Source organism: Triticum dicoccoides, chromosome 2B (assembly GCF_002162155.2).
Source record: "Triticum dicoccoides isolate Atlit2015 ecotype Zavitan chromosome 2B, WEW_v2.0, whole genome shotgun sequence".
NCBI lineage: Eukaryota > Viridiplantae > Streptophyta > Magnoliopsida > Poales > Poaceae > Triticum > Triticum dicoccoides.
This window is the reverse complement of record NC_041383.1, coordinates 412,752,116-412,767,187: the sequence shown is the minus strand read 5'-3', so window position 1 is coordinate 412,767,187 and position 15,072 is coordinate 412,752,116.

Below are 15,072 nucleotides of genomic sequence, written 5' to 3'. Positions count from 1 at the left end.
AGTTTTTTCGCCCCGGGGGCAATCGAGTTCCTAGCCGCACCCCTAGGTTTTGGCCCCAGACGAACCTGTCTTTTCTGCTGTAAAAAAAACGCCACAAGTTCGGCGACACCATGCCACAAGTCGGCAATCATCATGCCAATGATCAAACATGCCTGAAAGTTCGAGGATCAAAAGGAAGGAAGCATAGACATGGAGCGTATCAAACGATCAAAAGGAAGGAAGCATAGACATGGAGCGTATCAAACGGCGGGCTCCTCTGGCGTGGGACTGGCCGGGGTTGGCATGGACGCAGGTGTCGGCATGCCTTCTGTGCTCGGGCTGGTGGTCGGCGTAGCTTCTGTGTTCGGGCTGGTGGTCGCCGTTGGCACCGCTTCATCGATCGGGCTGGGTGTCGGCGTTGTTGTCGGAGTGGGCGTTGGGGCGGTGGTTGACGCTGGCCCGGGCATTTGGTTCAAGATGAGGCCGCGCTTCTGGGTGTCGGCGTTGTTGTCGGCTTGGGTGTTGGGGCGGTGGTCGGCGCTGGCCCGGGCATTTGGTTCAAGATGAGGCCGCGCTTCGCCTGGTACCACGCCTTGACCTGCTCGTCCATCGTCTGACATGTGCGCCCCCATCAAGAACGCCAGGTCGGTGTTCCTCTTCTTCGTGGCGACGTTGGTCCTAAGAAGGTCGAGCTTCACATCCTGCTTCGTCATCAACGTCGACCACCGCGCGTTGGATTTCTCCTCCCTCTTTGCGGCGCTGTTCTTGGCGTCGGCGATGCCCTGCTCGATCGATGATTGCAGTCGCTCGGCAGCCGGTGCCGCGTCCCTCGCCGTCTTGGCTCTCTTGTTGCCATCAGGGCGCCCATTCGCCGCCCCCGGGGTGGGCGCGTCCGGCTTGTATGGCTCCTTGGCCTTGGCGAGGGTGAGTCGGACCTCCCTCCACTTCTCGCACGACTCGATCCGAGAGAACACGTGAAGGAACTTGAACTCTTGGTTGATGCTGTCTTGGCGATACATGTTGAACATCCGAACCATCTGCGCAGCAGAAGAACAAGTGCCGGCGACGTACATGGCGGAAGAAGTGAGCCGACGGCTGGACATACCTGACCCTCGACGTTGGCGCTACTTTCCGGGTGAGCCGATCTCCTCGACGATCCCATGACATTTGTTGCAGGCCGCCTGGATGATCGCCCAATGGTTCGACATGGCCTTGTCGTCGCACTCCATGTGGATGGTGGCGAACTAGGGGTCGACCACCTTGCGCTCATCGAACACCGACTTGATGCGTCTCCAGTACGTGTGTGACGTCTGGATAATTAAGCTACAGTAAACCTCTGCTAATGATGCCATGTCACCTCGGTTACTATTGTTAAACTCGCGTTGATTCAAAAACGATTCGAATTCAAATTTTAAAATAGAGGCAAACAACAAAAGTTTTCAAGCATTAAAACTAAAATGTTCTAAAGGTGTCAAATAAATTGTAAGTAATTATAGTGGAGAATACACATCTTTATAAAATGATTAAAATGCACTAAAATAACAGAAACAGTAGTTAAAACAATTAAATAAATGCCTTTCATAAATATAAAATATTAAACTAATTTATTTGGGTGCCCAAGTTATTATGGCAGTAGAGAAAGTAGCAATACTATTTTAGGGACTAAGTTTATAATTATAAAACAAAAAATAAAAAGAAACTAAAATAAAACAATATAGGAAAAATAAATAAAAGCAAAAGCTAAAACAAAAATATGAGACAAAGGCCACCCCCACCCATGGGCCCCGGCCCACAAGGTCACAACCCAGGCCGGCCGACCACGCACACCGGCCTACTAAACCCACCCAAACCCTAACCTAGCCGATCCCCTCTCTCTCTCACTCCCTCCTCGGTCCACTCTTCCCCCCGCTCCCGATTCGGATCGAGGCGACGACCCCGCCGACGCCGATGCCGACGCCCGGAGGCCTCCCCTCGCCGGAGCCACCGCCGTCGCCGTGCTCCTCCGTCCCCTCGCCTCGCCATCCATCCCGAGCACGCTGCCCTCCCTGTCTGGCCCCCTGTGAGCCGCCTCCCACTCGATCCCTCTCCCTCTCTGGATCGGGCAACTGCCCCGATCCCATCGCCTTGCCGTCGTTGCTGCCGCACTCCCGCCGATGCTCTCGCCTAGCACCGCCGCTCCCCGCGGCCCCTTCTCGTGGCCAGCGCGCGCCCGACCCTCTGTGGCCGCTCTCCGGTCTTGATGACCCACAAGTGTAGGGGATCTATCGTAGTCCTTTAGATAAGTAAGAGTGTCGAACCCAACGAGGAGCAGAAGAAAATGACAAGCGATTTTCAGTAAGGTATTCTCTGCAAGCACTGAAATTATCAGTAACAGATAGTTTTGTGATAAGGTAATTCGTAACGGGTAACAAGTAACAAAAGTAAATAAAGTGCAGCAAGGTGGCCCAATCCTTTTTGTAGCAAAGGACAAGCCTGGACAAGTTCTTATATAGCGAAAAGCGCTCCCGAGGACACATGGGAATTATCGTCAAGCTAGTTTTCATTACGCTCATATGATTCGCGTTCGTTACTTTGATAATTTGATATGTGGGTGGACCGGTGCTTGGGTACTGCCCTTTCTTGGACAAGCATCCCACTTATGATTAACCCCTATTGCAAGCATCCGCAACTACAAAAGAAGTATTAAGGTAAACCTAACCATAGCATGAAACATATGGATCCAAATCAGCCCTTACGAAGCAACTCATAAACTAGGGTTTAAGCTTCTCTCACTCTAGCAACCCATCATCTACTTATTACTTCCCAATGCCTTCCTCTAGGCCCAAACAATGGTGAAGTGTCATGTAGTCGATGTTCACATAACACCACTAGAGGAGAGACAACATACATCTCATCAAAAATATCGAACGAATACCAAATTCACATGACTACTTATAGCAAGACTTCTCCCATGTACTCAGGAACAAACGTAACTACTCACAAATCATATTCATGTTCATAATCAGAGGGGTATTAATATGCATAAAGGATCTGAGCATATGATCTTCCACCGAATAAACCAACTAGCATCAACTATAAAGAGTAATCAACACTACTAGCAACCAACAGGTACCAATCTGAGGTTTTGGGACAAAGATTGGATACAAGAGATGAACTAGGGTTTGAGAGGAGATGGTGCTGGTGAAGATGTTGATGGAGATTGACCCCCTCCCGATGAGAGGATCGTTGGTGATGACGATGGTGATGATTTCCCCCTTCCGGAGGGATGTTTCCCCGGCAGAACAGCTCCATCGGAGCCCTAGATTGGTTCTGCCTCGTGGCGGCGGTGTTTCTTCCCGAAAGCTTGCTTATGATTTTTCCAGGGTAAAAGACTTCATATAGCAGAAGATGGCCACCGGAGGACTGCCAGGGGACCCACGAGGCAGGGGCCGCGCCCCCACCCTCATGGACGGTGGGTGGCCCCCCTCTGGTATTCTCTTCGCTCAATATTTTTCTTAATTCCAAAAATAACTTCTGTGGAGTTTCAGGACTTTTGGAGTTGTGCAGAATAGGTCTCTAATATTTGCTCCTTTTCCAGCCCAAAATCCCGGCTGCCGGCATTCTCCCTCTTCATGCAAACCTTTTAAAATAAGAGAGTATAGGCATAAGTATTGTGACATAACGTGTAATAACATCCCATAATGCAATAAATATCGATATAAAATCATGATGCAAAATGGACGTATCAACTCCCCCAAGCTTAGACCTTGCTTTTCCTCAAGCGGAAGCCGAAATCAAAAAATATGTCCACATAATTAGAGATAGAGGTGTCGATAAAATAAAATACGGACATGAGGGCATCATGATCATTCTTATAACAGCAACATATATAAATATTGTCATATGATTTCTTATACTAAAGTAACAATCTATTCACAATGTCAAGTATGAGTCAGAAACTTCATTGAAAACTAAAAAACTGTAATCTCGGTCATTGAAGCAATTGCAATTTATCGTAACATTGGAAAGAGTCAATATATGAGCTTTTCAGCAAGTCCAGATACTCAACTATCATTTAGTCTTTCACAATTGCTAACACTCACACAATACTTATGGGTATGGAGTTTTAATCGGACACAAAGAAAGATAGGGGCTTATAGTGTTACCTCCCAACCTTTTACCTCAAGGGTAATGTCAACCATAATAGTTCATGCTAACTTACATCCAATTGGATATATATCAGGATCTTTCCAACACAAGGTGCTTGCCAAAGGATAAAATGTAAAAAGGAAAGGTGAAGATCACCATGACTCTAGTAAAAGGTATAAGACAAAAGTAAAAGATAGGCCCTTCGCAGAGGGAAGCAGAGGTTGTCATGTGCTTTTTATGGTTAGATGCACGAAATCTTAATGCAAAAGAATGTCACGTTATATTGCCACTTGTGATATGGACTGCAGTCTATCGCTTTTATTGCTTCCATATCACAAGATCGTATAAAGCTTATTTTCTCCATACTAATAAGTCATACATATTTAGAGAGCAATTTTTATTGCATGCAACATGACAACTTACTTGAAGGATCTTACTCAATCCATAGGTAGGTATGGTGGACTCTCATGGCAAAACTAGGTTTAAGGATATTTTGGAAGCACAAGTAGTATCTCTACTTGGTGCAAAGAATTTGGCTAGCATGAGGAGGAAAGGCAAGCTCAACATGTTGGATGATCCATGACAATATATTTTATTTCAGATATAAGAAAAAATAACCCATTACGTTGTCTTCCTTGTTCAACATCAAGTCTTTAGCATGTCATATTTTAATGAGTGATCACAATCATAAAAGATGTCCAAGATAGTGTATTTATATGTGAAAACCTCTCTTTCTTTATTACTTCCTATTAGTTGCAACGATGACCAAAACTATGTTTGCCAACTCTCAACAACTTTTATTCATCATACTCTTAATATGTGAAGTCATTACTCTCCATAAGTTCAATATGATCTCTTTTATTTCTTTTTATTCTTTCCTTTTCTTTTATTCCCTCAAGATCATAGCAAAATAATCAAGCCCTTGACTCAACACTAATCTTTATTATATATAGCTCACGGACTTGATTACATAGAAGGATCATAAGGCAAAACTTGAAAACTAAATCAAAACTTTATTCTACTAGATCAAGATATTACTAAAAGGAACAAACTAAGTAAAACGGTAAAGATAGGAGTGTGATGATGATACGATATCAGACACCTCCCCCAAGCTTGGCAGTTGACAAGGGGAGTGCCCATACCCATGTGTTCAGTTCTTCGGAGGTGGTGATGATGGTGGTGGTGATGATGGATAGTCGCACATCTAGCGTAGGAGCTCCTCCAGTTTGCGGATAATGCCCTTGAGTGCGGTGATATGCTCCTTCAACAAAATATTTTCACGTGTGAGATACTTGTTTTGTATGCGAGCTAACTCAATCATCTTGAAAGCTTCAATCTTAGTTGGGGTAAGAAGGTTGTGATGAGGTTGAAGGATGTCTTCTTCTTCTGCTGCCGGAGCTTGATCCTCCATGACCTTCTTGATCCTATCATCCTTGTTGATCTCCCTGGGTTCTTCTTTCTTTAGCTCCATCTTCATTAACCAAGCATCGTTGCCTTCATTGTTGGAGGAGGGTGACGACATGGTGCCTGGCCTTGACAACTTTGACAGAAAACAGCTCAAAACAAAGACAGAGGATATTTGCGTTATACGATGGTCAAAACCTTCGGGAGATTATATAATGAATTTTTACCGACCAAAAGAAGTATCATGCAAGAAAATGGAGTCCGAAGAGCACACGAGGTGCCCACGAGGCAAGGGGGCGAGCCCAGGGGGGTAGGGCGCGCCCTCCACCCTCATAGATGCCTCGTGTCCTTCCCGTACTACTTCTTATTTTCCTATTTTCTTAAATATTCCAAAACGGAGAAAAAATGCTATTAGAACTGTTTTGGAGTCGGTTTACCTACCGTACTACATACCGATTCCTTTTCGGAGTCTGAAACGTTCTGGAAGGTGTTCCTTATGAATTCCTCCGGGGTTACGATTTCAATAACATTAGTCTCAACATTTATGGGATTACCTGAGATATAATGTTTGATCCTTTGACCGTTCACCACCTTCGGATTTGTGCCTTCGAAGTTGTTGATTTTTATGGCACCGGAACGATAGACCTCCTCGATAACGTAAGGACCTTCCCATTTAGAGAGGAGTTTTCCTGCAAAAAAATCTTAAACGAGAGTTGAATAGCAACACATAATCACCTACATTAAACTTACGCTTTTGTATCCTTTTGTCATGCCATCTTTTAACCTTTTCTTTAAACAGTTTGGCATTCTCATAGGCTTGAGTTCTCCATTCATCAAGTGAGCTAATGTCAAATAACCTCCTCACCGGCAAGTTTGAAATCATAATTGAGCTCTTTAATGGCCCAATATGCCTTATGTTCTAGTTCGAGAGGTAAGTGACATGCTTTTCCATAAACCATTTTATATGGAGACATACCCATAGGATTTTTATATGCAGTTCTATAAGCCCATAATGCATCATCAAGTTTCTTGGACCAATTCTTTTTAGATCTATTAACAGTCTTTTGCAAAATCAATTTAAGCTCTCTGTTACTCAGTTCTACTTGGCCACTAGACTGTGGGTGATATGGAGATGCAATTCTATGATTAACATCATACTTAGCAAGCATTCTACGAAAAGCACCATGAATAAAATGTGAACAACCATCAATCATTAGGTATCTAGGGACTCCAAACCCCGGAAAAATAACTTCTTTAAGCATCTTAATAGAGGTGTTATGATCATCACTACTAGTTGGAATAGCTTCTACCCACTTAGTAACGTAATCAACATCAACTAAAATATGTGTATACCCATTAGAGGAAGGAAATGGTCCCATATAATCAAAGCCCCAAATATCAAATGGTTCAATGACAAAAGAATAATTCATAGGCATTTCTTGTCGTCTACTAATATTACCAACTCTTTGACATTCATTGCAAGACAACACAAACTTACGGGCATCCTTGAAGAGAGTAGGCCAATAAAAACCGGAACTGCTTTCGCAAAGTGGTTGGTGGAAATTGGTGCCACACCAACTTTCCCGACTTATTTGTCGAACTCCAGAACTCCCCCTTGACCTCTCGCCACATTAGGTGGCTTGAGATTGGGGTCATTGCTTGGACCCTCTGGACGATCCGCAATAAGCTTGTGATCCAGCGCACTCCTCTGCGACGAGCTACTAACGCTATCTTCAAACTCTGTAGTTTCTTGCAGCTTTGACGGCCGCTTAGCCGCCCTCAGGACCGCGATGCCATCTCCGCCTTCATCGCCGACCTTCGCTCAATGGCCGTCTGCCTGTCGCCGCCGCCCCCGCCGCCACCGCTGGAATCTAATGAGTCTAGGTTTAGCATCTTTCTTTTCCATAAGATATTTAATAGCAGCATGATCAGTGTGAGCAGTTACTTTAGAATCAACAATATAAGGTCTGAACTTATCACAAGCAAATACAACTGCTAAAAATTCTTTTTCAGTAGTAACATAATTTCTCTGGGCACTGTCTAGAGGTTTACTAGCATATTGAATAACATTTAGTTTCTTATCAACTCTTTGTCCTAGAACAGCACCTACGGCATAATCACTAGCATCACACATAATTTCGAAGGATAAATTCCAATCAGGTGGCTGAACAATAGGTGCAGAAATCAAAGCTTTCTTAAGTATTTCAAATGCTTGTACACAATCATCATCGAAGACAAAAGGAATATCTTTTTGTAAGAGATTAGTCAGAGGCCTAGAAATTTTAGAGAAGTCCTTAATGAACCTCCTATAAAAACCGGCATGACCAAGAAAACTTCTTATACCTTTAATGTCCCTGGGACACGACATCTTTTCAATAACATCAACTTTGGCTTTATCAACTTCAATACCTCTTTCAGAAATTCTATGCCCCAAGACAATGCCTTCACTAACCATAAAGTGGCACTTCTCCCAATTCAAGGCAAGATTAGTTTCTTCACATCTCTGCAAAACTCGATCAAGGTTGCTCAAGCAATCATCAAAAGAAGATCCATAAACGGAGAAATCATCCATGAAAACCTCAACAATCTTTTCACAAAAGTCAGAGAATATAGCCATCATGCATCTTTGAAAGGTAGCAGGTGCATTACATAAACCAAAAGGCATACGTCTATAAGCAAAAGTACCGAAAGGGCAAGTAAAAGTGGTCTTTTCTTGATCCTCTTTTGACATAGGTATTTGAGAGAAACCAGAGTAGCCATCTAGAAAGCAAAAATGCATATTTTTGGATAATCTTTCTAGCATTTGATCAATAAAAGGCAAAGGGTAATGATCCTTTTTAGTAGCTTTATTTAATTTGCAGAAATCAATTACCATCCTATAACCTGTAACAATTCTTTGCGGGATCAGTTCATCTTCATCATTAGGAATGACAGTAATACCTCCCTTCTTAGGGACACACTGGACATGACTTACCCACTGACTATTAGCAACGGGATAAATTATACCTACCTCTAGGAGCTTCAGTATTTCTTTTCTTACCACTTCTTTCATCTTAGGATTTAACCGTCGTTGGTGATCAACAACTGGTTTGGCGTCTTTCTCCAATTTTATTTTGTGTCGGCATAGAGTGGGACTAATGCTCTTAAGATCATCAAGAGTATATCCAATAGCAGCACAGTGCTTCTTCAGAGTTTTCAATAATTTCTCCTCTTCCTGCTCTGAAAGGTTAGCACTAAAATAACAGGATATATCTTCTTTTCATCAAGATAAGCATATTTAAGAGTATCAGGTAGTGGTTTAAGCTCAAACACGGGATCACCCTTGGGTGGTGGGGGATCCCCTAGAATTTCAACAGGCAAGTTGTGTTTCAAAATAGGTCCCCGTTTAAAGAATACTTCATCTATCTCCCTTCTTTCATTCATAAACATATCATTTTCATGGTCTAGCAAATATTGTTCTAAAGGATAATTAGGAGGCATGACAATAGAAGCAAGACCAATAATTTCATCCTTACTAGGAATTTTTTTATCATGGGGTTGTCTGCAAAATTTAGCAAAATTAAACTCATGAGACATATCCCCTGAACCAATTGTAATAACATCCTTTTTGCAATCTATCCTAGCATTAACCGTATTCAAGAAGGTTCTACCAAATATAATGGGACAAAAGTCATCTTGTGGGGAACCAAGAACAAGAGAATCAGCAGGATATTTAACTTTCCCACACAAGACTTCAACATCTCTAACAATCTCAACTGGTGAAATAGTATCTCTATTGGCAAGCTTAATTGTAACATCAATTTCTTCTATCTCAGCGGGTGCAATATCATGCACAATTTCTTTGTATAAGGAATGAGGTATTGCACTAGCGCTAGCACCCATATCACATAAGCCATGATAACAACGATCTCCTATTTTAACAGAAATAACAGGCATGCCTACAACAGGTCTATGTTTAATTTTAGTATCGGGTCTAGAAATTCTAGCAGCTTCATCACAGAAGTAAACAACATGCCCGTCAATATTATTAGCCAAGCGATCTTTAACCATAGCAATACTAGGTTCGACTTTAATTTGCTCAGGTGGTGTAGGTGTTCTAGTATTACTCTTACGAACCACAGTTGAAGCTTTAGCATGATCATTTATCCTAACAGGGAAACATGGTTTCTCAATATAGGTAGTAGGAACAATAGGATCATTATAAGTAATAGTCTTTTCTTCAACTTTAATAGGTGCAACTACTTTTACTTCAATGGGAGGATTATATTTAAACCACTTCTCCTTAGGGAGGTCAACATGAGTAGCAAATGATTCACAGAAAGAAGCTACTATCTCAGAGTCAAGTCCATATTTAGTGCTAAATCCACGAAAAGCATCGGTATCCCTAAAAGTTTTAACACAATCAAACTTAGGTGCCATACCTGACTCCTTACCTTCGTCGAGATCCCAATCTTCAGAGTTGCGTTTAATTCTTTCCAATAAATCCCATCTGAATTCAATAGTCTTCATCATAAAAGAACCAGTACAAGAAGTATCGAGCATGGAGCGATTGTTGAGAGAAAGCCGAGCATAAAAATTCTGAATAATCATTTCTCTTGAGAGATCATGATCGGGGCATGAATATAACATTGACTTAAGCCTCCCCCAAGCTTGAGCGATGCTTTCTCCTTCTCGAGGAAAAAATGATATATATAATTACAATCACGATGAACAAGATGCATAGGATAAAACTTCTGATGAAATTCCAATTTCAATCAGTTGTAGTTCCATGATCCCATATCATCACATAGCCTAAACCATGTCAATGCCTCTCCCTTCAAAGATAAAGGGAAGACCTTCTTCTTGGTAACATCCTCGGGCATACCTGCAAGCTTAAATAATCCACAAACTTCATCCACATAGATTAGGTGCAAATCGTGATGCAATGTTCCATCTCCTGTAAAAGGATTAGCTAGCAGTTTCTCTATCATACCCAAAGGAATTTCAAAGTAAACTTTTTCAGTAGGTTCAGTAGGTTGAGGAGCAACTCTTTGCTCTACTGGCCGGGGTGAAGATACCCCGAACATGCCCCTCAAAGTATTATGTTCCATAGTAACAAGTGACAATAAATTTCAGCACACTATATAAATTTTTCCTTACCAAGTTCCACTCACCAAAGGCACTTCACTCCCCGACAACGGCGCTAGAAAAGAGTCTTGATGACCCACAAGTGTAGGGGATCTATCGTAGTCCTTTCTATAAGTAAGAGTGCCGAACCCAACGAGGAGCAGAAGGAAATGGCAAGCAGTTTTCAATAAGGTATTCTCTGCAAGCACTAAAATTATCGGTAACAAATAGTTTTGTGATAAGGTAATTCGTAATGGGTAACAAGTAACAAAAGTAAATAAAGTGCATCAAGGTGGCCCAATCCTTTTTGTAGCAAAGGACAAGCCTGGACAAGTTCTTATATAGAGAAAAGCGCTCCCGAGGACACATGGGAATTATTGTCAAGCTAGTTTTCATCACGCTCATATGATTCGCATTCGGTACTTTGATAATTTGATATGTGGGTGGACCGGTCTTGGGTACTGCCCTTTCTTGGACAAGCATCCCACTTATGATTAACCCCTGTTGCAAGCATCTGCAACTACAAAAGAAGTATTAAGGTAAACCTAACCATATCATGAAACATATGGATCCAAATCAACCCCTTATGAAGCAACTCATAAACTAGGGTTTAAGCTTTTGTCACTCTAGCAACCCATCATCTACTTATTGCTTCCCAATGCCTTCCTCTAGGCCCAAAAAATGGTGAAGTGTCATGTAGTCGACGTTCACATAACACCACTAGAGGAGAGACAACATACATCTCATCAAAATATTGAACGAATACCAAATTCACATGACTACTTATAGCAAGACTTCTCCCATGTCCTCAGGAACAAACGTAACTACTCACAAATCATATTCATGTTCATAGTCAGAGGGGTATTAATATGCATAAAGGATCTGAACATATGATCTTCCACCGAATAAACCAACTAGCATCAACTACAAAGAGTAATCAACACTACTAGCAACCCACAGGTACCAATCTGAGGTTTTGGGACAAAGATTGGATACAAGAGATGAACTAGGGTTTGAGAGGAGATGGTGGTGGTGAAGATGTTGATGGAGATTGACCCCCTCCCGATGAGAGGATCATTGGTGATGATGATGGTGATGATTTCCCTCTCCCGGAGGGATGTTTCCCGGCAGAACAGCTCCACCGGAGCCCTAGATTGGTTCCGCCAAGATTCCGCCTTGTGGTGGCGGTGTTTCTTCCCGAAAGCTTGCTTATGATTTTTTCCAGGGTAAAAGACTTCATATAGCAGAAGATGGCCACTGGAGGACTGCCAGGGGGCCCACGAGGCGGGGGGCGCGCCCCCCACCCTCGTGGACGGTTGGTGGCCCCCCTCTAGTATTTTCTTCGCTCAGTATTTTTATTAATTCCAAAAATAACTTCCATGGAGTTTCAGGACTTTTGGAGTTGTGCAGAATAGGTCCCTAATATTTGCTCCTTTTCCAGCCCAGAATCCCAGCTGCCGACATTCTCCCTCTTCATGCAAACCTTGTAAAATAAGAGAGAATAGGCATAAGTATTGTGACATAACGTGTAATAACAGCCCATAATGCAATAAATGTTGATATAAAACCATGATGCAAAATGGACGTATCAGGCCTCGCTTACACGCGCCGCTCACCGCCTCCGCCGCCGAGCCCCGCCTCTGTCGCTCGCCTTGCGCCTAGCTTCACCATTTCTTTTGCTTGGTGTCATTGATGATCGATTACATCTTCGTGAAATCTCTCGACTAAATTATGGCATCATCAACGTTCTGAGCTCTTCCAGAATAACAATCGAATTCTTGATGAGAAATACCATCCATGTCCCTTGATGATTTGTGTTATCAACGGAAACTTTATTGCCCTTCCTCCAACACAAAATTGTTCATGTTTTGTGTAGTACCTTGAGTTTCTTTCTATCCAGCTGGTGTTATGATCTACCTTGGAGTATTGCCATCTTTTATGTCAAGAATGTCGTGGGAATTTCACCACGTCTTGAGAATTCTTGATACAAGTGATACTTATCACCATCACCATTCTTTCCCTGGTCCCCGTGTTGTTTCTAACAATCTAATAGGAATACCGACAAATGGACTGTGATCTGTAATTTCAAAACTTATAGCAACCCTATTGCTTGGAGTTAATGGTCGATAGCTTGATTCTTAGTCTATTGGTTATTGAATCACCATTCTAACATTGATCATGCTACCTAAGCCCATATTTTGGGTGCACCATTCAACCAATGTTTAATTGTGCATGTTATTCTTGAGCATACATCATTATATCATTTGATCTGTCAAATGATATCTCCTTATTCACATAATTGTGGAAATCCATCTTTTTGGAAATCTCAATGAATTGTCGCTGAGTCCATCAGCCACCTCCTCACCCTCTCCTTGATTTAAAGATGAACTCTTGTTTTGGAACTCGCTTCCATAGTTCATTTCCCGAGAATCTTACAATGTCATCTCATCAATTTGTGTTGCACCTTTTCTTCTTAGGCATCCTGAGTCTAAGGTATCCTGACACCAATCAGATCTGTATCACGGTCAGATATGATGGTTGGAATATATTTCCAAGAGTTATAACATTGGTCTTTATATGACCCAGCAAGGTGATGTCATGCCTAGCACACCTAGCCGGAGGACCTATTGTTCTAGTTTCCTTTTTAGCAAGGTTAGCCATTCTTCCATGAGGAAATTGTAAGACTTAGTCTATAAGTTGTTCCTGATGGATCCTTCGTATATTCGAAGTCTGACCTTTGATGGAAGACCATGTCAATACTATCTCAAAGCATGTCTATGGTACTCCGATTTTCAATAAGAACATTTGAAGCACAATGCTAAATTTCTTTATCAATTATCCAAACACCACTGTATGGGTAATGTCATGAAATTTCTCTCCCCTCACCTAAAGGGTTTTCTACTTTATATCCTATCATCGTTATCATGCTCTACTTGTCCATGGGAAGGATATACCCCTGAAAAATGTGTTTAAACAAATTTTCCTTTCCATTATTTTGTTTATCTGATAATCGTATTTCCTTTCCATTGTTTTGTTTAACCTTTCTTGTATTCTGAATTAACTAAGCAGTGATAATTCCCTGCTTAGGTACACACCTTGTTGTACCACTGTCAGTAAGACCCTATTACTATTGTTGATGACATTCCGGTAACCACCGATGGATGAGAATTTTGCCTATTGGTCCGCCTCATTCAACGAGCAGGAAAATGGTTCTCTTCGTCCCTCGCCCTTGGTACCAATGTTTTTCTCTCTCGAGAAAACGCATGAGAGCGTGCGTTTCATTGCATTGTAAAGAGGGAGAGTTTGGTTACATTCCTCCTAGGAGGCTGATTACAGAGACCGGACTAGTGGACATCCCAAGTCTGGGGGGTAATGGCTTTGAGCCCTAGCGCGCCCGCATTTGCCCAAAGGGCAGCTTCTTCCTTGATCTTCGCTACGATGGTGCTCACAAATGGGCGCGCTCTGTTGAAGATGCAGTCATTGCGGTGTTTCCATATCATCCATGGGACGAGGAGGGTCACGGTCCCGAGGCCTTTGCGCATGGGCGCAGGGGTGGAGTGTCGCGCCGATTGCCACCAGTGAAGAAGCGAAGGCTCGTCGCCAGGCGGGGTGCACGGGATCCGCAGCCAGCTTAGCATCTCGTGCCAGGTTTGCCGGGCCAAGGGGCATGCGAGGATGAGATGGTGCATGGTTTCAGGTGCCTGGTCGCATAGGGGGCACTGTGCGGGGTGTTGCAGCCCACGGCGAGCGAGCCTGTCGGTGGTCCAACATCTGTCAAGGTGGGCGAGCCAGTGGAAGAAGCGGACGCGCGGCGGTGCCCAGTGTTTCCAGGTGAGTTTCCAGGCAGCGCAGGTCATGGGGCCGGTGAAAGTGGACGTGTAGGCCGACTTGGCCGAGTAGACGCCGTTCGCGCTCCATCTCCAGATGAGGCGATCGGGCTCGGCAGAGAGGGTCGTGCCCGCGATCTTGTGCCAAAGCTGGAGGTATTGCCCGATCTCGTGGATGCCAACCGTGCCCTGGATATCTCGTGCCCAACGATTGTCCGCCAACCCATCCACAACAGTCCGGAGTTTGCGACGGCGTTTGGGGATGCACGCGTATAGGAGCGGGGCGATCTTGCAGACGGACCGCCCGCCGATCCATCGGTCCTCCCAGAAGAGGGCGTTTGTGCCGTTTCCGAGCTGCATGGTAGTGGAGGCGAAGAAGAACACACGCTCCTCGGCATCGAATTGGAGGTCGAGGCCTGCCATGCCTTGGTAGTGTCCGTGCGGCTGAACCATAGCCACCGCGTGTGCAGCGCGAGGCTGGTGCGCGCGAGGTCGCGGACGCCAAGGCCACCAAGAGGGATTGGGCGAGCAACTCACTGCCAGTTGACGTGGCAGTGCCCGCCGTTTGCCTCCATGCTCCTGGCTCAGAGGAAGCCATGTTGCATCTTCTCAAGCGCCTTGATGGTCT